We start from the raw sequence: 24,797 nt of genomic DNA on the forward strand, positions 1-24,797 counted from the left end.
GTGAGAGAACTGGGTTCAATTCCTGGACCATGCATCAAGGAAAAAGAAAAGAAAACAGCAGATCTCAAATCAGAGACCTAACCTTACATCTGGAGGATTTAGGAAAAGAAGAGAAAACTAAACCAAAAGCAGTCAATCAGAAGGAAGGAATTAAAAATCAGAGCAGAAATCAATGAAATAGAGAATAGAAAATAGTAGATAATATTTTATTTGTTAAAGCTGCCAGAATGCAATGTGCCAGAAATGGAATGGTTTTTAAAAAGGGAAATTTATTAAGTTGCAATTTATAGTTCTAAGGCTGTGAAAATGTTCAAACTAAGGCATCCAAGGAAAGATAGCCTTAATTCAAGAAAGGCTGATGGGCCCAGAACACCTCTGTCATCTGGGAAATACAGCTGCTAGCTTTTTCTTCTCATTTTGTAAGGTTTCTTTGTGTGCGCTTTCTTTCTGCATCTCCAAAGTTCTCTGGCTGTGTAGGCTCTGTTGGCCCTCTTCAAAATGGTTCCCCCTTAAAGGGCTCCAGTAAGCAGCCCCATTTTGAATGGGTGGAGACAGATTTACATGGAAATCATCTAATCAAAAATTACCACCCTCAATTGGGTAGGTCACATCTGCATGGAAACAATCTAAAAGATCCCACCCTGAAATATTGAATGAGGATTAAAGAACATGGCTTTTCTGGGGTACACAATAGATTCAGATGGGCACAGATAGACTAAAAAAACCAAAAGTTGGTTCTTTGAAAAGATCAGTGAAATCAACAAATCTATGGCTAGACAGAGAAAAAAGAGTATGCAAATAAATAAAATCATTAGTGAGAAGGGAGACATTACTACCGACCCCACAAAAGTAAGACAGTTTATAAGAGGATGCTATGGACATCTGTATGCCAACAAATTAGACAACCCAGATGAAATGGACAAATTCCTAGAAACACGAAACTACTCACACTGACACAAGAAGAAATAGATCTCAACAGACCAATAACAAGTAAAGCGATTGAACCAGTAATAAAAAACTTCCCAACAAAGAAAAGCCCAGGCCTAAGTGACTTCTTTGGTGAATTTTACTGACCATTCCAAGGGTATTACTAACCATTCCAAGGATTTTACTGATCCTGCTCAAACTCTTTCAAAAAATTGAAGGAAAGAGGACACTTCCTAACTTATTCTAACACTCCCCAACTCACTCTATGAGGCCAGCATTTCCCTGATACCAAAAGTCAGATAAAGATACCACAATTAAAAAAAAATACAGACCAGTATTCCTTATGAATACAGGTGCCAAAATCCTCAGCAAAATACTAACAAATTGAATCCAACATCCAGTTAAAATAATTGTATACACCATGATCAAGTGGGATTTATTCCAACTGTGCAAGTGTGGGCCTATAAAAGAAAACCAGTTACTGTAATATACCATCTTCATAGAACAAAGGGGAAAAAAAAACGGTATGATTATCTCAGTTGATACACAAAAGGCATTTGACAAAATCCAGTACCACTTTTTAATAAGTACATGTAGTAATCTAGGAATAGACGGAAGCTTCCTCAACATTAGAAAGGGCATATATGAGAAACCCACAGCTGTCATATTCAGCATTGAAAGATTGAAAGCTTTCCCTCTCAAATCAGGAGCAAGTCAAGCATGCCCACTATCACCAGTGTTATTCAATATTGTACTAGAAATTTTATCAGAGCAGTAAGGCAAGAGAAAGAAACAGAAAGTATCCAAAGTGAAATGAAAGAAGTAAAACTCCCCTTTGGCAGATGGCATGTTCCTACGTAAAGAGATTTCTGAAAAATACCTAGCAAAGTTACTACATCTGATAAATGATTTCAGCACAGTGGCAAAATACAAGATCAAGCCAAAAATCAGTAGTGTTTTTATACACAAGTAACGAATAATCTGAGAAGGAAATTCAGAGAAAAATTTCATTGACAGTGACAACTAAAAGAACCTAAATTAGATAGACTTATAAGTGGAAAAATTGCTAAAATAAATCAGAGAAGACCTTAATTAATGGAAGGATATTCTGCGTTCATAGATTAGAAGATTAAATATTTTTTTGTAACCTGTAATTCCAGGACTGCTGTAACCCAGGGGTTCAGCAGATCAGTAATACTTTAAAAAATTTCAATTTAATGTAGAAATTTTATATTGAAACCATACAAATCATTTTAGCATAGGTAGTAAAGTTAGGTCTGCTTTCTTAACTACAGAGGAACTCAGTAGAGAATGCTATCTATGATCTAAGAACTGAATTTCTATAGAATTTGAGGTGATCTTTTTTTTTAAAACTTTTTTTACTGTATAGTATAACATATATACCAAGCAAAGAAATAAAAAAGCAGTAGTTTTCAAAGCACTTTCAAAAAGTAGTTACAGGACAGATCCCAGAGTTTGTCATGGGCTACCTACCACACCATCCTCTCATATTTTTCCTTCTCGCTGCTCCCAAATATAGGAGGCTAGAGAACTTAAATATCTTTTTTATCATCATGATTGACTTTTTCCCCGAAAAATAACATAAATACAAAAACTATAAATTTCAAAGCTTGCACCATAATTAGTTGTAGAACATATTTCAGACTTTGACATGGCTTACAATTTCACAATTTTAAGTTTTTACTTCTAGCTGCTCTAAAATACTGGAGATGAAAAGAGATGTCAATTTAATGATTCAGCATTCATTTTCATTTGTTAAATCCTATCTTCTCTGTACAACTACACCATCATATTTGATCTTTCCATGCCTCTCTTTAGGGTTGTTTGGACTATGGTAATTCTAAATTTTTGATATTGGAAGGGTCTGTCACTAATATGGGGTAGGAAGATGGAATTAGCTGATGTTCTGGAGAGGCTGGGCTAGGTCTCAGAACTTATCTGGACTAGGGACCCATCTGGAGGTTGTAGGTTTCTGGAAAGTTACTCTAGTGAATGGAACCCTTGTGGAATCTTAATCTTGCCCTAGGTTTTCTTTAGGATTGGCTGGAATAGTCCTAGTTGGGGATTGGCAGGTTATGATAGGTAGTAAGGTCTACCTGAAACTTGCGTAACAGCCACCTCCAGAGTAGCCTCTCAACTCTATTTGAACTCTCTCTGCCACTAACACTTTATTAGTTACACTTCTTTTCCCCCTTTTTGTCGGGATGGACTGCTGATCCCATGGTGCCGGGTCTGGATTCATCCCTGGATTTCCTCCCCCACGTTGCCAGGGAGACTTTTACCCCTGGATATCATATCCCATGTTGGGGGGAGGGCAATGATTTCACTTGCAGAGTTTAGCTTAGAGAGGCTGAGGCCACATCTGAGCAACAACAAAGGTCCTCCAGAAGTAACTCTTAGGCATATTTATAGGTAGTCTAAGCTTCTCTGCTACCTACATAAGTGTCACAAGAGTAAGCCTCATGATTGAGGGCATGGCCTATTGGTTTGGGTGTCCCTAAAGTTTGACATAGTATCAGGGGATTCCCTGATGGTAAGGTTTAATAGTTTCATATTCTTTTTCCCTTCCCTCAGGGGACTTTGCCCATACTTTTTGATTATCTGGTTAATTTACTCTAGGATGTTTCCAAGCCTTACAATAATCTATATAGGACTAAAGGACCTCTTTCTTATTCTAAGGACCTCTTTCTTATTCTGAGGTCATTTGTTTTTTAAAATCAGTTTTGCTGTCTACATTTCTGAATGTCATTTTATTAATTACAAGTACAAATTTATCAACAGTTGGCTCTTTTAATCCAATCATTCCCTGAAAGACATGTATAACAGATATTTGTAGGAGGATAAAGATTATGGTTGAAATGGGTTGACTCTTGTTTGCATGCACACTGTGTTACATACCTTGGAAGCCAAAAAATAACATGAGTGAAGAGATTCCTAGCACATTCTAACCAAAGAGGATCTCTTTTTATTAAAAGTAGTTTACTTTCTCAGGCAAATAGAAAGCCACATAGAATTTGCAATTAAACCAGCACTGGGAAGGACCATAAGACAAATATATATATATTTTGAGCTATAGATCTCACTTTCTGTTTTTAGTTCGTTAATAATTGTTGTGTTAGTTAGATTCAGTTGTCAACTTGGCCAGGTGAGCATACCTAATCTTGTTGCTGCAGACATAAGCCAACGGTATGTGAACCTCATCTGTTGCCAATTACATCGGCAGTCGGCTAGGGGGCGTGTCTGCTGCAATGAGTGACGTTTGACTTAATTGGCTGGTGCTTAAATGAGAGATCGCAATATAGCACTGCCTAGCAGCTTGGCATTCCTCATCTCAGCACTTGCAGCTCAGCCCGGGCCCTTGGAAATGGCGAAAGAAATTACCCCGGGGAAAGTTGTTGAAACCCAGGGGCCCAGAGAGAAGACCAGCAGAGACCACCTTGTGCCTTCCACGTAAGAAAGAACCTCAGTGGAAAGTTAGCTGCCTTTCCTCTGAAGAACCAACAAAATAAATCCCCTTTTATTAAAAGCCAATCCGTCTCTGGTGTGATGCATTCCGGCAGCTAGCAAACCAGAACAGATTTAATAAGACAAAACTTTTTCACAAGCATGTGTTTAATGCAGTTCAGTATGTAACAGTTCACTCATGAATCCACATTTTATTCGTCACAGTGTAGGCTTACCAATAGAAATTAAGTCTTGTAATGCAATTATTTCTTAGGTTTTGAAGCAAAATTTGAATTTCAGTTAAATACAGCTACATATATGTTAAGCAGCATGTTGAGTGCTGGGGAAATAAGAATGAAGAGTTTGACCCTCAGGGAATTCATAGTCTAGTGAGCAACATGGACTTATAAATTAATTAAAAGATACCTTTTTCATCATAGGCATAGATATTCATTATCAATACCAGAATCCAGTCGTTTTTCACCATCTTCACTCTTTCCCAAGCCAACATCATCTCCTACCTGGACTTTGTAGCTGATCTTCCTGCTTCTCCCTTTGCATCAGTCTACCTCTCTCCTGCAATAGCTTCGTTCTCTACAAACACTTAAGTGATTCTTTTACAATTAATGTTGTTTCATGCTACTCAAAAATTCCATTAGCATCCCTTTTTTCTCAGTAATATCTATAAACCTTAAAATCGGTTTAAAGGTCATACATGATCTGACTGTTTTCTAATCTCTTCTGTAGCCATTCTCTCTCTTCGTCCCTCCACTTTAGTCACAATAGTATCAGTGATGTTCCTCAAACATGGCAAGCTGTCCCTGCCCCTAACACCCTCCCACCCCCGCCCCAAAGTTTTTGTATTTTCTCTTTTCTCTGTTGGGAAACCTGTTGCCCCAGATATCCATAGGGCTTTCTCCCTTACTTGCTTCGTGTCTGGTCTCTACTTAAATGTCATCTTGTCAGAGAGGCCTTCTTTGAACACCTTATAAAAACCTTAATCTTCCTACCTTCCTCAAATTCCACCGTTCTTTAGTTCTCTTTTCTTGCTTTATTTTCCTCTGAGGCACTTAATGTCGTTTCTTAGTGTATATTATTTTTGTTTGTTTATTATCTCTTTACCACCCTTTTTAGAATGTGAATTCATGAGATTGGTAACATAGTTTTATTTTCTGTGGAATACCTGGCTCTGAAAACGTGCTTAGCACATGATAGGCATTCATTATGTTTATTTGTCAAATAAATGAATGAACTTTCTGGAAGAGAGTTCCAGACAGAAGAAACTGAATGTGAAAAGGTTTGTGTTTGGGAAACTGAAGCTAGTTTGTTCTGTATTTGAGACAGGAGTGATGAGTGATGTTCTTTTTCTCTCCGTCTTTTTACTTTTAGAAGCTATATAACATGTGAGCTCTGTCAGCAGGCTAAAGAGTTTAAACACTGTCCTGAGGGATCATGGATGCCACTTAAGTGTTTTTTAAAATGTGATCAGATTAGCATTTTAGAAAGAGTTTGGGTTGCAGAGGATGAATGGATTGGAAGAGAGTAATAATAGGAGACTTGGTGAGAATTTGAGGCCAGTAGTCATGATGGTCAGGAACAGGCCTCAGCAATTGATTGGATTTAGGGCAGGAGTGATGTGAGGTGCTGTTCAAAGATTAAAAGCAGGTTTTTGGGTAGGTTGTAAATAATCCAGTGTAATTGTGGTTCAGAGGCCTAGGAAAAATCCAGTTCAACATATCTAGGAGGGTTTTAGGCAAACACGTCTGGATATTAGTAGGCAGATCTGGTCTTGAAGACCCTACCCTGTCTTCTGTGAGCCCAAATGCTGGACAAGTAGCTTTGAATTTTATTCTTTAGTCTTCAAGGGATTGATGAACTTTTTTTTTTTTTTTTTGAGTAAATGTTTACTTTATAGAAGTTGGTCACAATAAAAAAGAATTTGTCGAAGGGTAACCTTAAGGCAGTGAGTTCCTCTAGCAAATTAAGTTTTTTCTTCCTTTTTTAATATCTCTGGAATATGATTTTTAGATATTTGCCTCATTATCAATTCTGAGAAAGCCAGCAATTCCATTGCATCATCTTCATTGTCAATATCTTCTTCTGTTACGCATGGAGTAGAATTGTGGATGGATTCAAAAGAATCTTAAGAGAGCATTGCTGCTAGAAGTTTCTTATGTTGTTGTTGCTGCTGTTTTAATCCTTTAGTCTTGGGGTCTATCTTTAAGCTTCCCACAGGACTAGAGTTACCATCTTCACTTTCCCATTGTTCATTTTTATTTTTTGGAATGAGGGCTGTAACATTTCAGCAGCTAGTGGATCAGCATTATTTTCTTCTCGACCAATCCATTAAGTCACACGAGGTCTCAGGAGAGATGATTTAAAAACCACTGTTTCCTTATCTAGTTGATCTGAAATTATGATACATGATTTGGATTCTGGTGAAGGTGGAGAAATATTAGACACAGTAAGGTCACTTTTCGAGTTTTTATGCTTCTTTGCATTTAGTTGCCAGGGTTATTTATAATTTCTGAAACCCCTTCTTGGTCCTTTATGTTCTGATGTTTCACTTTCTGCCCAGAGAGCTGCAAATCCAGATAAAATTCTTTGAAGTTGTCCACAGCTTCTTTGTCTAGACTGAACATGGTCAGTGAGAAATAGGATTGACTGGTCAGAAATCTCAGTTATTAACTTGGTCATTAATTCCTCAAACAGAGGACCAATCTTGTTCTTCTCCAGGTAAGCCTGGATCCGGGCTTCCTGATGAGATGCTTGGAGAGTTGGATGGGGCTTGCTTGCGGAAGAGGCCTTGGAAGGGCTGCAGTTCACAAGTTATTCTGTTGAACTTTTTGAACAGAAATAAGCATCTTGAATCTTCACCAGTAATATGGTGTGGTTGTAGTAGGGAGACCATTGTCATGGAAACCTTTGAAGCAATTGTAGTTTTATGCTTTTCAGGTGAAAGTGAGAATGCATTGAAAGTAATGAGTGTCTGGTATATTTTAAGGAAAAACAAATAGAATTAAACACCTTGAATTAATACAAGGTGCCAAGGTCAGGAAGGGGAAAGAATAAAGGGTAAAACTCTAGTTTCCAAGTTTAAATGAGAGACTGCTTGGTGCCATTGGATAAAATAGGGAAGTCATGAGGGAAAGGGAAAGACAGTTTGGAGACAATATGAAGGTAGTGGAATATGAATTTTGTTTTAATCAAGCAGAATTTGGAATTAGGTATAGTGCTTGAATTATTTCGTGATTTAATTAGAATTCAGGGAAGAGATTTGCATTTAGGTAATAGCTTCATTTTGAGAATGCTTGGGTTCTCTGAGGTAGAGAGGATAGAGAGAGAAGTGCTAAGTCTGAAAGGGAAGTGGAGAGAGTTACTTTGTTGAAATGGATGCCTTCATCTAGTATAGAAAAAAAAAGTCTCATGCAAAGATCTGTCCCTTTACTCTAAATGTCAGTTCTAGTAACGTCTGGATGGTGGATTTAGTTACTGAAATGGTCTCTGCATGAACAGAAGTAGAGCTACCAGTTCCTGACAGCTGCGAGTCAGCCTCTGGGCATCTTGCTAAATTTTCAAATATAATTATACAGTAGACTTCCTTTAACAAGTTCCGTGTTCCCAGCTATAATTATAACTGCATTTCTTGCCTGTAGCCTGTTCGTCTTACTACTCTCCTCTGTATCTCCCCCTGCTGGTTAGAATTATCCTCTGGTCATGTGGAATCTGAGAAAATATGAAGCTGTTTGCTGTGCTTTTCTTTCCTAAACATAGATTTACCATTGCACACCACTTTCTTTCTTTGCCGTCTACTCTAAAATATCTTTTCAGTAATAAGTAATGTCTTAAAGCAGAGGCTAGCAGTATTTTGTATTAAAGTAATTTTTATTTTCAGAGAACATGGAAATAAAAATTAGGTACATTGTAAGTTCTCTATGCAACTGTCAGAAAATGACCACTACAACTTACAAGTAACCTTATTTAATAGTTAAGGCTCTTACATAAACTCTTGCTCATGGCCATGATTAAGACCAAGAGTAGTTGTTTAATAAATCAAGGTTTGCAAGCAAAAATGACGTTATTGTAAATCCTACAACCATAATCCTGTAAAAATTTCTAGGACTCATTATGACAATACTTTGTAAGATCAGAAATATGAGTAGGATTTCTTGTTTTCTCATCTATTTTTATCATCCAAATGTCCATTATGAAAATAAATCACTTTTAAAAATGACTTAATGTTCTTTACAAAAGTATTATAGTTTTGGGGTGATAAACTCCAACAGTTTATTTCCATATCACTTAGATTATGTTCTAAGTCATTTTAATGCCGTAAGAAATAACTTAAATGTATAGATTTTGAATGTGCAGAAGAAAAGATATATTTGAACTTCTAGCCTACAGTGGGAGTAGTCCATAAGAAATTATGGAAATATGTCAAAATAAATTGTGTATGTATTATTCTTTAATCAGTTACTCATCACACATATTTTTTGAGTATCTTTTTTGTGCCTGATACTGTGCTAGTTGCAAATTGAATATCAGAAGAATGAGATTAGACTAAAATGGTTTTGCTTATGGTTCAGATATATTTGAGTATAAACAATAGTGTATCCAGGTTATTAAGACAGTTGTGTATTCTGGATACCTTTAAAAATTAAGAGGTAGGACTTCTCTTATAATGTAATTGGTTCACACTGTTTGAACTTGATGTAAGACTGCAGTATTTAGTGAACCAAAAAGGAAAATAAAGTTGTGGTAAATAAGGCATTTTCTTGAAACCTTTAGAAATAAGCTTAAGTCTTTTAACATTAGATTGACGGATTTTTCTTTTGTGAAAATAAGTGAATAACTTAATGTTATGTTTCATGTTTGCAGGCCCTCATCTTGTCCTAGGAATAATAGAATCTTGAAAAACAGAGCTCTGGAGTTCAGCATTCTAGGACATCTCGTCTTGCTAGTATAATTTTATGCTCATGTGGTTTCAGGTTGAGTAGTAAGATTAAATTTGCAGGGCAGGTTATTTGTTGTCTTTGTTGTTTTGGCTCCTGAGAAATGCATACCCCTTGGCTTCAAGTGAGAGGTGGTATTAGCTACTTTAAAATAGGTTGCTCAAGTCTATTTATTTGGAAAACTTAAATAGGCATTGTGTTGCATTACTTGCATGAAAACGTGAGGCTACAATTATATAAAACAAAACACTCCAGCTGTTGACAGATGTCATTAGCAACTTAAACAAAAATCCTTCAAAAAAGAACTGCTAGACATCTGATTCAGAGTTAAGGTCGTTGTAGCTCAAGATGAAGTGCTGTAATCCAGTACATTTTTTGTTTGGTTTTACTTTAGCTTTTTGATAATTTATTGGTACTATAAAATAGATATTTGATATTTTATCTATTTTAAAATAAATCATAGATATTTGATCTATTTTAAAAACCGTTCTTCTGAATTACAGTTAATAAATGTAGAAGAAATGAGGGAAGTGGAAAATTTCTGTTAGGCAAACACTACAATTATAATTGTAGGCAAAATCCATTGATGAATGCCATAAAAATAGGGTGAAGTTTGAGGAAAAACAGTACTTGCGTAGTCTTAAAGTATCTTCCCCCATGATATTTAATAATTACAAAGGGAAAAATAAGAAAGAGGAGAAACCTGGCAGACAGCAAGTAATTGAAGTTAATATCAGTAATAAGACACATTAGCATCTAATAGTATGCGATCCACTGAGAAAGGCATTGCATCACTTATATGATATTCTTACCAAAAATATAATCTCAATCCAATGAGAAAACATTAGACAAACCCAAATTGAGAAACATTATACATAATAACTGTCTAGTACTCTTACTGAAATACAAAGAATTATAATAGATTGGTGGAGACACAGGAAATTTGTCAAGTAAATGCAATATTTTTTAAAACTTTTATTGTGGGGTAGGGAAAAGGATCCTGGAATAGAAAAAAAACATTGGTGGAACAGCTGGTGAAATTTGACTCAGGTCTGCATTTAAGTTAGTAATATTATACTAATGTAAATGTTATTGTTTTGAGCGTTGTACTGTAGTTATGGACGAAAGTTCTGTAGAGAGTTGCCAGTTGCTTTGCCTAAGTTACATTTGAGGGAGAATATAGAGTAAAAGAAGAGTCCTTATGTTTCTGGGATATAATTCCTAGTAATCAGATAAAAATGTATTCTAGTCATAAAATATTTCCAAAATACAATTATTAGTGTATTTTGCATCATAGAACATTTAATGGTATGACCAGTTTGTTTCATTAGCCAGCTTGAAACATACCAACTCTTTGGAGTAATGTACATGAATATATTTACTGGAATATACATATTGAAGTGAATAACTTTCATTTATTTTTAAAATAACTAATTTCATGTTGTTACGTGAATAATTGTTTTGTTTTATAGACCTCATCAACCCTCTGACACAAAGATATACTTTAAAAATGACATATTTTTACTAGTTTAATAAATAATTCCCCTTCTCTCCATCATTACTTATTGTTTATCCTAGCTATTGCTCCTTTCAAAGTCATTTACTAAAGGTAATGTATTTCTTTTATATAGAAGGTATGGATAGCCTGCTTAAAACCCTCTGAAGTAATCACATGCAGTTGATGAATTGGTGGGAGAGTTTTTTTTCCCCACTTATAAGTGACTGTAGAATAGTTATAGGAAACTAAAATTGCCCAAAGTCTGACCAAAGTCTCATTAATATTTTGCGGTTTTTATTGAGGCTAAAGGAATCATTAGTACTTGGTAGAAGAGAATATTTGTGATTTTTATTTTCTATGAAAATTTCAGTCTTTATGTATTAGGAAATATGTGGTTTTAATGTTAGAAGATAAGCATGCATTTATTTTGCTTTAAAATGTGGGGCAAATTGAAAAGTCCATGGCAGTTGAATCAGGCTCTGCTTGATAAGAATCTTTGTGATCTGAGCAAGTCATTTTGTCTTTCTGAACCTCTATTTTCCATATTTATCCATATTATTTCTATATTTATCTATAAAATATTGAGGGTGAGAATAATTCTCTGTCTTGTGAGAATTACATTAACTGAGTGAAATGTAATAATATATGTGGCAGCACCCAGCATCAGGGCAGGTTGCCTGACTGTATACATTGCCTCATATGAAATCCACTGTGAATGGTATTCCTGAGGGTGTGCTGCTGAGTATCCTACCTGGAATATAGTGTTTACACTTGGGTAATTAGGCCTGATTCAATGAGAATATTACTTTTGAAAGGGTTTGTGAGCTGAAGTACTAGAACAATAGAACTTTAAAAATGTTTAAATGTTAAAACATAATCAAATGGATGCTGTTTTATAGCGTTTGTCACAAACTCAAAATCTGTAAAAACTAACTCATTCAAGTATTATTTAATAACTAATAATACCTAATTGTGAACAAATAAAAATAAGCAATACTATTCTTCATAATGGTATTTGTAAGCACCAGATTCTGGGCTATTTCAAATCATTTAATTTTATTCTTTTTGTGTAGAGGAAAAAAGTCATTAGTCTGCATTTATAATCAGGACTAGCTTCCTGTAAAATTATTTATTTTAACTTTTTATTTATAGATTTTGAAATTTACAATTCTAAATACAGCAATAGTAAGGCGCTGCATTTTTGCAGGAAACAAAAAGCACAATTAACATAAAGTCAGAGCCAGCCACAAATAAAATATTCCAGCAAACTGTGTAAGGGGAAAAAATGCTGGGAAACAGATGCCAAGAAATCTTGCATAGGTGGCCTTATTACATTGGAAAGAGAAGAGAAGAATATAAAAGTATTAGGAGGAGTAGGAGTCAGCAGTGGTAGCAGTGGCATTGGTGGGAGGTAGCAATCAATACTGAATGAACACTTACTAAGTATTAGGCACTGTTCTAAGCGCTTTATGCAGGTTATCTCATTTAATCTTCTCAACTGCCTTATGAGTCCAGTCTCCACTTTACAGATGAAGTAGCTGAAGCTCAGAGAGGTTAAGATTTTTCTCCACAAATCCTATATCCCAGATTCAAATGCAGGCTTTTTGGCTGGAGTTCATGCACTTAACCACTTTGTTTACTCCATGCTTGAAACCAAAAGCCACCATCAACTGATGCACAGAGTGTACTGTATATAATTTTTGTGAATAATTTTTTTGGTATAATAGGACTTTATTTGACCCAAGGGTATGATTTTCCAATTTCAAAAGTAATTTGTTCATTCATAGGATCCCTGGTGTCTTGAAAAATAAAAACACACTCAAGAATACCTCAGTGGTAAGCATATTAACTCTGTTTCTAGGTGGATTTTAAAAAATATCCCACATCTGCATAAAGTATGCTGTTAGCATATGAGAATTTCATTTACATGCTTACTTCTAAGATTTCAAAGTAGGCTGCAACAAGTAGTTATAGAACAGATTTCTTTTTTATTTTAACTTTTTTATGTGTGGGGGCAGGCACCTGGAAATGAACCCGGGTTGCTGGCATGGCAGTTGACAACTCTTCCTGCTGAGCCACTGTGGCCTGCCCCTATTTTTACTTTTTTTTTTTATTGTGAAAGATAACATATATACAAAAAAAAAAGCATTAAATTTCCAAATGCATTTTAACAAGTAGTTATACAACCGATTTTAAATTGCGGTATGGGTTACTGTTCCACAATTTTAAGTTTTTCCTTCTAGCTATTCCAAGACACTGGAGACTAAAAGAAATATCAGTATAATGATTCAGCAGCCATAATTTGTGATATCTTATCTTCTCTGTTAGAACTCCACCTTTTCCTCTGATTCTTATCCCAGTCTTTAGGGATATTCAGGCTCTGCCCATTCTAACTTTTTCATGTTGGAAAAGGGTGTCGATAATATGGGATAGGGGGATGGACAACTTGTTGATGTTCTTGGAAAGACTGCCCCCCCCCCCCCCCCCCCCCCCCCCGAATTTCAGGACTTATCTGGCCTAGGAACCCATCTAAAAGTTATAGTACCTCTAACTTTTTTTTTCTTTCTAACTTTTAATAATGGTCAAAACAAGTAAGTAGATGCAAGGAAAGCATAGGAGAGGTAAAGTGTGGGTGCAGGATTACATCATTGATCTTTTTTTTAAAGAATATATGCAAATTTGTATTATTATTATTTTAAAATTTTTTGTTTGTTTGTTTTGCATGGGCCAGCACTGGGAATCGAACCCGGGTCCCCAGCCTGGCAGGAGAGAATTCTGCCTGCTGAGCCACCATCGCACGGCTATATTTTTAAAAATTTTTATTGTATGATATAGCATATATACAAAACAAAGAAATAAAAAAGCAATGATTTTTTAAAGCATTCTTCAACAGGTAGTTGCAGGACAGATACCAGAGTTTATCATGGGCTACCATATGGTCCTCTCAGGTTTTTCCTTTAAGCTGCTCTGGAATATAGACGGCTAGAAGGATTAAATACTTTTTTTGTCATCACAATCAACTTTTTTTCCTTTGTTTTTTTTTTTTTGTTTTTGAGAAAAATAACATATAGACAAAAAAGCAATAAATTTCAAAGTGCAGCACCACAATTAGTTGTAGAACATATTTCAGAGTTTGACATGGGTTACAATTCCACAATTTTAGGTTTTTACTTTTAGCTGCTCTAAGATACCAGAGACTAAAAGAAATGTCAATTTAATGATTCAGCATTCATATTTATTTGTTAAATCCTGTCTTCACTGTATAATTCCACTATCACCTTTGATCTTTCCATCACTCTCTTTAGGAGTGTTTGGCCTATGGCCATTCTAAATTTTTCATATTGGAAATGTCTATCACAAATATGAGGTAGGGAGATGAAACTGTCTGATGTTCTGGAGAGGATGGGTCCTTTCAGTTTCAGGACTTATCTGAAACAGGGACCCATCTGGAGGTGGCAGGTTTCTGCAAAATTATTCTAGTGCATGGAACCCTTGTGGAATTTTATATATTTCCCTAGTATTCTTTAGGATTGGCTGGAATGGTCCTGGTTTGGCAGGTTATGATAGGTAGCAAAGTCTTACTGAAGCTTGCATAAATGCAACCTCCAGAGTAGCCTCTCAAGTCTATTTGAAATCTCTCTGCCACTGACACTTTATTACTTACACTTCTTTTCCCCCTTTTGGTCAGAATGGAGTTATTCATCTCATGGTGCCAGGGCTGAATTCATTCCTGGGAGTCATGTCCCACATCTCCAGGCAGACTCTTATCCCTGGATGTCATGTCCCACTTAGCAGAGAGGGCAATGATTTCACTTACAGAGTTGGGCTTAGAGAGAGTGAGACCACATCTGAGCAACAATAGAGGTCCTCCAGAAGTAACTTGTAGGCATGCTTATAGGTAGTCTAAGCTTCTTTGCTACCTACTTAAGCTTCACAAGAGTAAGCCTCAGGATCGAGGGCATGGCCTATTGATTTGGGTATCCCTAAAGTCTGACACAGTATCAAGGGATTTCCTGATGGTAAGGTTTAATAGTTTAATATTCTTTCTCCCATCCCTCAAGAAACTTTGCTAATACTTTTTGATTGTCTGCTTAATGTACCCTAGGATGTATCCAGGCATTACAATAATCTATACAGGATTAAAGGGCCTCTTTCTTATTCTGGACTCCCTGTGTTTCAGTTGTTCAAATGAGCTATACAGATAGGTTGAGTTAGATTATGTGCTACAGAAAATTTCAGTTCCAGACCAAATAAATCTTTCTTCTTTGGTCTCAAAGAGTATGTGTGGTTCTAAAATATAGACACTATCTTCCTTAGCCTTGTGTTCTGAATTACTTTAACCCCAACCTGAGTGACTTTGTTCTTACGTCTAAATATCAGGTTTTATATATATATATATATAAATTATATATATATATATATAAAGAGCCTCTCGAAATCCATAAGTAATAATCACAACTCCAGACTTAATGTGTGCGCTCTGAAAGCTTACAGTCTAGGCCCGACCATACATTGTTGTTCTTTTCTCTGTGGCTTAATGGTTTCAGCAAATGTCCCACATGTTCATTCACATCGTTGCCTCACGACTTTGTTCCTTTTTATAGCAGCACAACCTTTGTTCATAAGTATACACCATTGTTCGCCAGTCTACTTCTCTGTCTGTGCATCCTTCAGCCACCTGCATTCACTGGGCATCATATAGAAGGTCCTAAGTTCATAGTCCATCAGCATTCTCAATTTTAGATAATTTCATTGTTCCCAAGAGAAAGAAAACCAGTAAACACATGCTCACCAAATAGGAAATAAACCTCCTCTTAACTCTTGCCCCTCACCTCATTATTTACCTCTGCTGTTGCTGTGGTAGTGCTGATGTTTTCCTTTTGAATATAACCCATAGCGTGCAATAGCAGTTTTCCCCCTGTACCCTGGAGGTAAACACTGTTTATACAAGAATCTTTGAAGTAATTCTTGTGAGAACTAATTTATATTTCTAGTGTGAATCAGTGTGACACGTAGGTCTATACAACTCCTTTTAATTTTGTTCCTCTCCAATGTGATAATATTACTTCCAGACCCACTAGAGAATCACCTGCGTGCCTGTCTATTCCCTTACATTGGAGTTCACCCTCATTAGCTAATGGTTCAGCCATCTCTAGTAAAAGTGGGATCATGCAATATCTATACTTTTTTTTGTGTCTGTCTCGTTATGTCCCCAAGGCTCATCCATCTTGTTACATGCTTCAAGACGTCATTTTGTCTTACTGCGGCATAATATTCTGTCATATGTATATACCACATTTTGCTGATCTTTTCGTCTGTCAATGGGTATTTGGTTTGTTTCCATCTTTTGGTGATTGGGAATAATGCTGTTATGAACATCAGTGTGAAATGTCTGTTTGTGTCAGTGCTTTCAGCTCTTCTGGGTATATACCAAGTAGTGCTATTGCTGGGTCGTAGGACAACTCGATATTACTTTCCTAAAGAACTGTCAAACAGTTTTCTACAGCGGTTGCACCATTATGCATTCCCAACAGCAGTGCATCAAGTGTCCCAGTTTCTCCACATCTTTTCCAACATTTATAGTTTCCTGTTTGTCTAATAGCAGCCATTCTTATAGATGTGAGTCTTGATCTGCATTTCCCTTAATAGCCAATGAAAATGAGCATCTCTTCATGTGCTTTTGAGCCATCTGTATGTGCTCTTCAGAAAAATGCCTATTCATATCTTTAGCCCATTTTATAATTGGGTTGTTTGTTCTTTTGTTGTTGCATTGTATGATTTCTTTGTATATACAGGAAATCAAATCTTTGTCTGATAAGTGATTTCCAAATATTTTCTCTCATTGAGTTGACTGCTACTTCACCTTTCTGACTTAAGTCTTTTGAGGAGCAGAAGCATTTGATTTTAAATAGTTTCTATTTATCTGTATTTTCTTTTGTTGCTTGTGCTTTGGATATAAAGTTTAGGAAGCTACATTACTAGGTCTTGAAGATGTTTCCCTACATTTTCTTCTAGAAACTTTATGGTACTAGTTCTTATATTTCGGTATTTGAATCAATTTGTGTTCGTTTTTGTGTAGGGCGTGAGATAGGGGTCCTCTTTCATTCTTTTGGCTATTGATATCCAGTTCTTCCATGCCCAGTTATTGAAAAGACTATTTTGTCCCAGTTCAGAGGATTTGGTGCCTTGTCAAAAATCAGTTGACCATAGATTTAGTGGTCTATTTCTGCACTCTTGATTCAATTCCATTGGTCAGTGTTTCTGTCTTTGTGCTAGTACCATGCTGTTTTGACCACTGTGGCTTTATAATAGGTTTTAAAGTCAGGGAGTGTTAATCCTCCCACTTTGTTCTTCTTTTTTAGGATACCTTTAGCAGTTTGGGGTTCCTTTCCCTTCCATGTGAATTTGGTAGTTAGCTTTTCCGAATCTTCAAAGTAGGTTGTTGGAATTTTGATTGTTAGTGTGTTTTTGAATCTGTAGATCAGTTCAGGGTGAATTGACGTCTATATTTAGCCTTCCTCTCCATGAGCAGGAAATATCTTTCCACCTATTTTGATCTCCTTTGATTTCTTTTAACAGTGTTATGAGTTTTCTGTGTACACGTCTTTTACATTCCTAGTTAAGTTTATTCCTAATTATTTGATTCTTTTAGTTGCTATTTCGAATGGAATTTTTTCCTTGACTGTCTCCTCAGCTAGGTCATTGCTTGTGTATAGAAATGTTACTGATTTTTGCACATTGATTTTATATCCTGCCACCTTGCTAAATTTGTTTATTAACTCAAGCAACTTTGCTGGAAGTTTCTTAGGATCTTCCAAACACAGTATTATATCATTTGCAAATAATGAGAGTTTTATTTCTTCCTTTCTAATTTGAATGCTTTTCGTTTCTTTCTGTCCTTCCTGATTATTCTCGCTAGAACTTCTAGCACAATGTTGAATAATAGTGGTGACAGTGAGTATCCTTGTCTTGTACCTATCTTAGGGAGAAAGCTTTCAGTCTCTCTCCATTGAGTACTATGCTGGCTATCGGTTTTTCATATATTCCCCTTATCATATTGAGGTAGTTATCTTTGATTCCTGTCTTTCGTAGCGTTTTTATTAGAAAAGGATGCTGATTTTGTCGAATGCTTTTTCAGCATCAGTCGAGATGATCATGTGATTTTCCCTTTGGATTTGTTAATGTGCTGTATTACATTAATTGATTTTCTTGAGTTGAACCATCCTTGCATTCCTGCTATAAATCACACTTGGTCATAGTGTATAATTCTTTTAATATGCTGTTGGATTTGATTTGCTAATATTTTATTGAGAATTTTTGCATCTGTGTTCATTAGGGAGATTGGCCTGTAGTTTTCCTTTCTTATAATATCTTTACCTGGTTTTAGTATTAGAATGATATTAGCTTCATAAAATGAAATAGGTAGAGCTTCTTTTTCCTCAATTTTTTGGAAAAGTTTAAGCAGAATTGGTGTTAGTTCTTTCTGGAATGTTCGATAAAATTCCCCTTTGAAGCCATCTGGCCCTGGGCTTTTCACTGTAGGAAGATTTTTGATGACCGATTGAAACTCCTTAGTTGTTGTTGTTTGTTGAGATCTTCTATTTCTTCCTGAGTCAGTGTAGCTTGTTTATGTGTCTCCAGGAATCTGTCCATTTCATCTACGTTGTCTAGTTTGTTGGCATATAGTTGGTCATAGTATCCTTATAATTTATTGTATTTCTTCAGGATCTGTGGTAACACCATCCCTTCTCATTTCTGATTTTGTTTATTTGGATCCTCTCTCTTCTTTCAGGATTTTCTGTGTCTCTTCAGTATTTGACGGACTGATTTGTATGTGCCTTGGGGAAGGCCTGTTTGCATTAATTCTGTTTGGAGAGTTTGTTGCGCTTCTTTGACTTGTATATGTATGTCCTTTATGAAGATTGGAAAGTTTTCCCCCATTATATCCTCAGTTACTCTTCCAAGCCCTTTATACCTCTCTTCTCCTTCTGGAACATCAGTGATTCTTATATTTGTATGCTGTGTCTTGTTGGTCATTTCCCTGAGTCCCCGTTCAGGTTTTCTATTTTTTTTTGACATTTGCTGTTTTGAGTCTTCAGTGTCCTGTCCTCTGTATCACTTGTTCTTTCTTCTGTCTCTTCCCATCTTGTGTTGTATGCCCCTAGTATGTTTTTCATTTGGTCAACAGAGTCTTTAATTTCTGTGATGTGTGCTATTTTTCTGTTTATTCTTTCAAATTCCTCTTTCTGCTCTTCTGTCCTCTTCTTGGTCTCTTTCATGTCATTTGCCATCTGCTGATGCAAGGGGTAAGGCTGTGTGACATTATGGACTGGGGACAGTAGTAGCCTGAGTATGGAGGTTAGCACCTGTAGCCTTTATATGCTTTGGCAGGAGCCTTCAGGGAACAGGGAGGGGGAGGTAAGCTCAGGAGGGGTGTAGGAGAGGTGGTTTGGGCTGTACTTGGGGTAGAGGTGTGGGGCAGGTATGTATACTGGGGGCTGGTGGGGCAGTGGCACTTGGAGAGTGAAGAATGAGAGTGGGTGACAGTATTTGTGTGTGTGAGGTGTAGGGTGAGTGACAGGTCATGGGGCTGTGCTGGTGATGGCAGCGTGTTCAAGGAATGTGACCAGGCTTCCTTCTTAGTCCTTGGATCCTGTCAGTTTATGGCACTTCAAGACCCACCCTTGGCACAGGCCCCCAGTCATATTTTTCAGCTCTGGGAATGTCACTATACAGTACTCCCAGATATATGACCTCCTGTGGGCTCTTAGTCCTTGGCTCCCGTCCATGCACTCCTGTGGGCTCAGCACCTCTGTACTAGGCTCCAGATTTCTGCTTCTCAATTCCTTGACCTCTGAAACTTTGGGCTGCCCTATGTGGTGCAGAAGGCTCTCGTAGGTCTGTTGCACTCTTGAATTGCAGTCTCAGTCACCCCCGTCCCTTCTCTAATTTTTCTGAGGAGCAGGGCTGATCTCGATGTTCAACCAGCTTTCTGAAGTCCTATTATAATTATTTTTGCCTTTTTTAAAATGTGAAATGTATGTACAAAAATGCAAATGAAGTTCCAAGCACATTTTAATGAGTAGTTATGGAACAGATTTTAAAGTTTGGAATGGGTTGTAGTTCTACGATTGTTTGCTTTTTTTTCTTGTAGCTGCACCAAGACATTGGAGACCAACAGAAATATCAATATAATTATTCAGTAGTCATGCTCATTTGTTAATCCTATCTTCTCTGTTATACTTCTCCTTCTCTGTAAAGAACATGTATACATAAAAGCAATTAATTTAAAGTACATTGCAACAATTCATTGTAGAACAGATTTCAGAATTGTATGGATTACAATTCCACAATTTTAGGTTTTTACTTGAAGCTGCTCTGACATTCCAGAGTCTAAAAGAAATAATAGGATAATGACTCGGCAGTCATACCCATTTGTTAAACCTGACATTCACTGTATAACTCCACCATCACCTTTAATCTTTCTCCCACTATTTAGAGGTATTTGGGCTATGCCCTTTCTAACTTTTTCATGTTGGAAGGGGCTGTCAATAATATGGAATATGGGGATGGAACTAGCTGATATTCTAGAAGGGCTGACTCCTCTGCATTTTAGGCCTTATCTGGTCCAGAGACCCATGGGGAGGTTGTAGGTTTTGGAGAGTTACCCTAGTGCATGGAACCTTTGTAGAATCTTATATAGTGCCCTAGGTATTCTCTAGGATTAGTGAGAATGGTTTAGGCTGGGGTTTGGCAAGTTATGATAGGTAGCAATGTCTAGCTGAAGCATGCTTATGAGTGACCTCCAGTGTTGCCTCTTGACTCTCTGTAAATTCTCTCAGCCACTGATACCTTATTTGTTACACTTCTCCCCGTTTTGGTCAGAATTGCATTGCTGATCCCATGGTGCCAGGGCCAGGCTCATCCCTGGAGGTTATCTTCCATACCATCAGGGAGCTTTCATCCCTGGATGTCATGTCCCACGTAGTGGGGAGGGCAGTGGTTTCACTTGAAGAGTTGGGCTTAGAGAGAGAAAAGCCGCATCTGAGCAACACAGAGGCCCTCTGGAGGTAACTGTTAGTATACCTATCGGTGACTAAACTTTTCTGCTACATACATATGGTTCACAAGAGCAAGCTCAAGATCAATGGCTTGACCTATTGATTTGGGTTTCCCTAATGTTTGGCACAGTATCAGGGGTTTCCCTGATGGTAAAGTTTAATAGTTACGTAATTTTTTCCTATCCCTCAAGGTACTTTGCCAGTACTTTTTGATTATCTGCTTAATGTAGACTGTCATGTATTCAGGCATTACATTAAAGTATACGTACATCATCGCTCTTTAATGCAGAGGAGAGGTTGGTCTAGAATTTTTGTACTTCCTGTATCTCCTGGCAGAATACCAACTAGTGGGAGTTGGAGTATTCCTTTAATGTAATCTCATGTGGTAGGGGCTTAATATTTTGGTACAGATATAATTCTTGGTATTGAAATAATGAAACTTCCATAGGTTTTTTTTTTTTTAAATAGAAACATTTCATTTCAAAGTATTTCCCTTCTATTTGACAAAAGAGTATTAGATTTTTGCTTTAAAGATAAACTTCTGTTTCCTTTTTTCTATCTTGGACTGTGATAGAATCAGATGAGCAATAAATATTCTTTGGGACTAACACCTGTTTATTTTCATTTTCTCCATGGCTACTTTTTTTTCCCTCCCAAATGTAATTTTATTGAGATACATTCATGTATCATACAGTCCATCCAAAGTAGAGAATTACTGGTTCACAATATCATCACATGGTTGTGTGTTCATTCCTATGATCGTTTTTATAACACTTGAATTACTCTAGAAAAAAGAAATAAAAAGAAATAAAGAAAACCCCAACCATCCCATACCCCTTACCCATACCCATTGACCCCTAATAATGCATTCTACCCGATTTAAGGACATACAGTAAAGCTAAGGTAACTGAGACAGTGAAGTATTGCCAGAGATAGGTAGGTATAAAGATCAGTGAAACAGTATACATCATCCAAAATAGGTCCATACCAACCCGGATAGCATCTCAGCAATTTCTGGTATTTCTTTCTAGCTCTTCTAATACAGTAGTAATTAAAAAGAAATACTTGTATAGTGAGTTAGTAGTCATGCTTATTTGTTAAATCTGAATTTCTCTGTTACACCCCCTCCCCATCATTTAGTCATTTTATCTTTGGGGATATCTGGGCAATGACCATTTTAAATTCTTCGTGCTGAGGAGGGGTATTGACTTTATCGGGTAGAGATATGAAATTGGTTAATGTTCTCAGAAGGACTGGTATGTCTGGATTTCAGTGCTTATTTGGCATAGGAGCAATCTGGAGGCCTTAAGTATCTGAAAAAAATAAAAATAACTAGGTTAAACATTTATAGACTCTTATATAGAACCTGGAGTATTCTTTAAAGTTTTCAGGAATACTGTTGTTTGGGGCTTAGCATACTGTGGCAGTTTGCAGTATCTTGTTCAAGCCTGCATACAAGTAACCTCCAGAATGACCTCTCTGACTCTGTTTGAAATCTCTTAGCCATAGCTAACTTCTAAAAAAGATACAGGAACGATTTTACTTTTAAATATTATTGTAATTTTTTCTTTTGGCTCCCAACTTTTATAATGCTGTTTTTCACGGCATTTCCATTCCCAGTGCTAACAGCTAACTTTCATGTTAGCCAAATTCTAAAAGAAGCCATTTTAAGAGCAAATTGATAATTTGGGTGGAAAATTTTGGCCAGATAAGATATTCACTTGAAATTCTACAATTCATTAGGTTCATAGTAATAGTATAAATTCCCTTTGTATGATGGTAGTTTTTGCTTGAAGTGCTAACAGTATAAAAATTTACAATTTTAATGTAAATATTTGTTTCGAAGTTTATACATAATACCAATCTTGGTTCTCTAGGTTATATTAGAGTGAAAAACTTCATGGTTTTGCTTCCCTATCATTTTTTTTTAACTTTTTTATTGTATAGTATAATATATATACAAAGCAAAAAGATAAAAAAAGCAATAGTTTTACACCTAGAAGTAAAAATATGAGAGGATATTATGGTAGCTCATACAGACTCGGAGATCTGTCCTGTAACTACTTGTCAAAGAATGCTTTGAAAACTGTTGCTTTTTTATCTCCATCATATTTTAAAAATTGCTTAACTTTTAGTGTTTGGGTTTATTTTTTCGTCAGTTGATTTAAAATGATGAGATTATCTGTCTGAGTTACACCAAATGTCATGTGATTTAGTAAGAATATTCTAACTGTATTAAGTTCAAGGTCAGGAGACATGCTTTTGGTTGTGTGGTTTAAGATTTATTGTCATTGTAGTGGACTCAGTTTTTCACCCTCACTCCCACACCTCATTCTCTTGTGTTCTATTCCATGGGAGTTACCTCACCATTGTATTTTCTCTCTTGTAACTTTCTCTGCAGAGGTTAGGGAGATGGCTGAGCTGAGTGCAGAATGGGCTAGAGCAGGGATGGCAAATATCCATTTCCCTTTCTATATTCATTGCAAATATCAGGTCATGGCATACTTGCTTGCTTAGCCAATAGGTAATAGGTGGTTTCACAATTTTCTTAATTTCATAGAGCCATTACAAGTCAATTGGGTTTTTTCATTTGAGTAAAACCTATTTGCTCTTGCTGAAATAGAGAGTTTGGGATGTTTACCAAAAGTTCTTCATCTTTTCCTTCATGCCTAGCATCTGATGTAGCTCCAAATTGAGACATACTTTCTTTGGTTGGTAAATGTGCTAGCAGTTGTTTAGTAATCTTCTAAATACACTTAAACAGATTTGAATTTATCACAAAGTTGATTTCCATTTCCCCACACCCATTTTTGAAAATTCCCATAGGAAACCTTTGGACTGCACTACAATTCTCCTTTCATAAATTTACACTAAAAAAATTACTCTTGGTCAGGGATGGGGAATTGGGTTTATTTATCATGAAACATTTCAGGCTTTTTGAAGTCTGAATTACTGAAAATAATAGAAGGCATTATATGCCCATCTTGATTTGATCTCTCATTTTTTTATAAGGAGTAAAACTATTACAGGTGTTGTTAAAGTTCTACTCTATCCCTTTCCTCTCCCTCTACGTAAGAAGCAACTGTTATCCTTAGTTTGATGTGTAGTTTTCCTGCTCATGCCTTTATACTAATATGTCATAAAAAACATATAAAAATAGTCAAATTTTACATTAATTGAATTACAGCATGTGTATCCTTTTTAAAAAAATAAGTTTTAGGCATATTTTGCCTATCATGGTAATTTATCTTTTAAAAGTGTACAGTTCATTGTTGTTTTTCTTTGTGAATTTATGAAGTTGTGTAACCATCACCATGAATCAGTTTTAGAATGTTTTCATCATCCCAATTTGATCCCTCATGCACATTTGCTTTTTGTTTTTTTAATTTTTTAGTTGTGAAATCTTCACACATACACTTTCTATACACAATCAGTGTACTCACAGTACACAATCAGTGGCTCACAGTATAATCATATAGTTATATATTCATCACCATGATCATTTTTTAGAACATTTGTGTCATTCTAGAAAAGGAAATAAAAAAGAAAAAAAAACTCGTACTTTACTCATCTGGGAAAAACTCGTACTTTACTCATCTGAGAATTTCACATAAATGAAGTCGTGTGATATTTGATCTCTTTTATGTAGTGTTTTTTGCTCATCATATTTTTGATCTTCATGCATTTTGTAGCATGTATCCATAGTTTGTTTTTATTGGTGAACAGTATTACATTTTATGGATATATATTTTTACTATACGAACACTATACATATACTGTTTTGTCAGTCCACTCACTGTTAGCCCATTGCATGTACAGTTTGTTTTCAGTTTGGGATTATGATGATGCTCTTAAGAGCATTTGTTTACAAGTCTTTGTGTGGATCTGTGCTTT

The 24,797-nt window shown here is 36.1% G+C and overlaps 1 protein-coding gene and 1 pseudogene across 1 annotated transcript in view; one reads left to right on the top strand and one right to left on the bottom strand.

The window, feature by feature from the left end:
* Positions 1-24,797, top strand: part of TBC1D5 (TBC1 domain family member 5) — a 741,161-nt gene that overhangs the window by 118,932 nt on the left and 597,432 nt on the right. The gene's annotated exons all lie outside the window — the stretch shown is intronic.
* Positions 6,374-10,003, bottom strand: LOC143656861 (uncharacterized protein C8orf34 pseudogene; annotated as a pseudogene).

Source organism: Tamandua tetradactyla, chromosome 15, assembly GCF_023851605.1.
Source record: "Tamandua tetradactyla isolate mTamTet1 chromosome 15, mTamTet1.pri, whole genome shotgun sequence".
In the NCBI taxonomy this organism is placed as follows: Eukaryota; Metazoa; Chordata; class Mammalia; order Pilosa; family Myrmecophagidae; genus Tamandua; species Tamandua tetradactyla.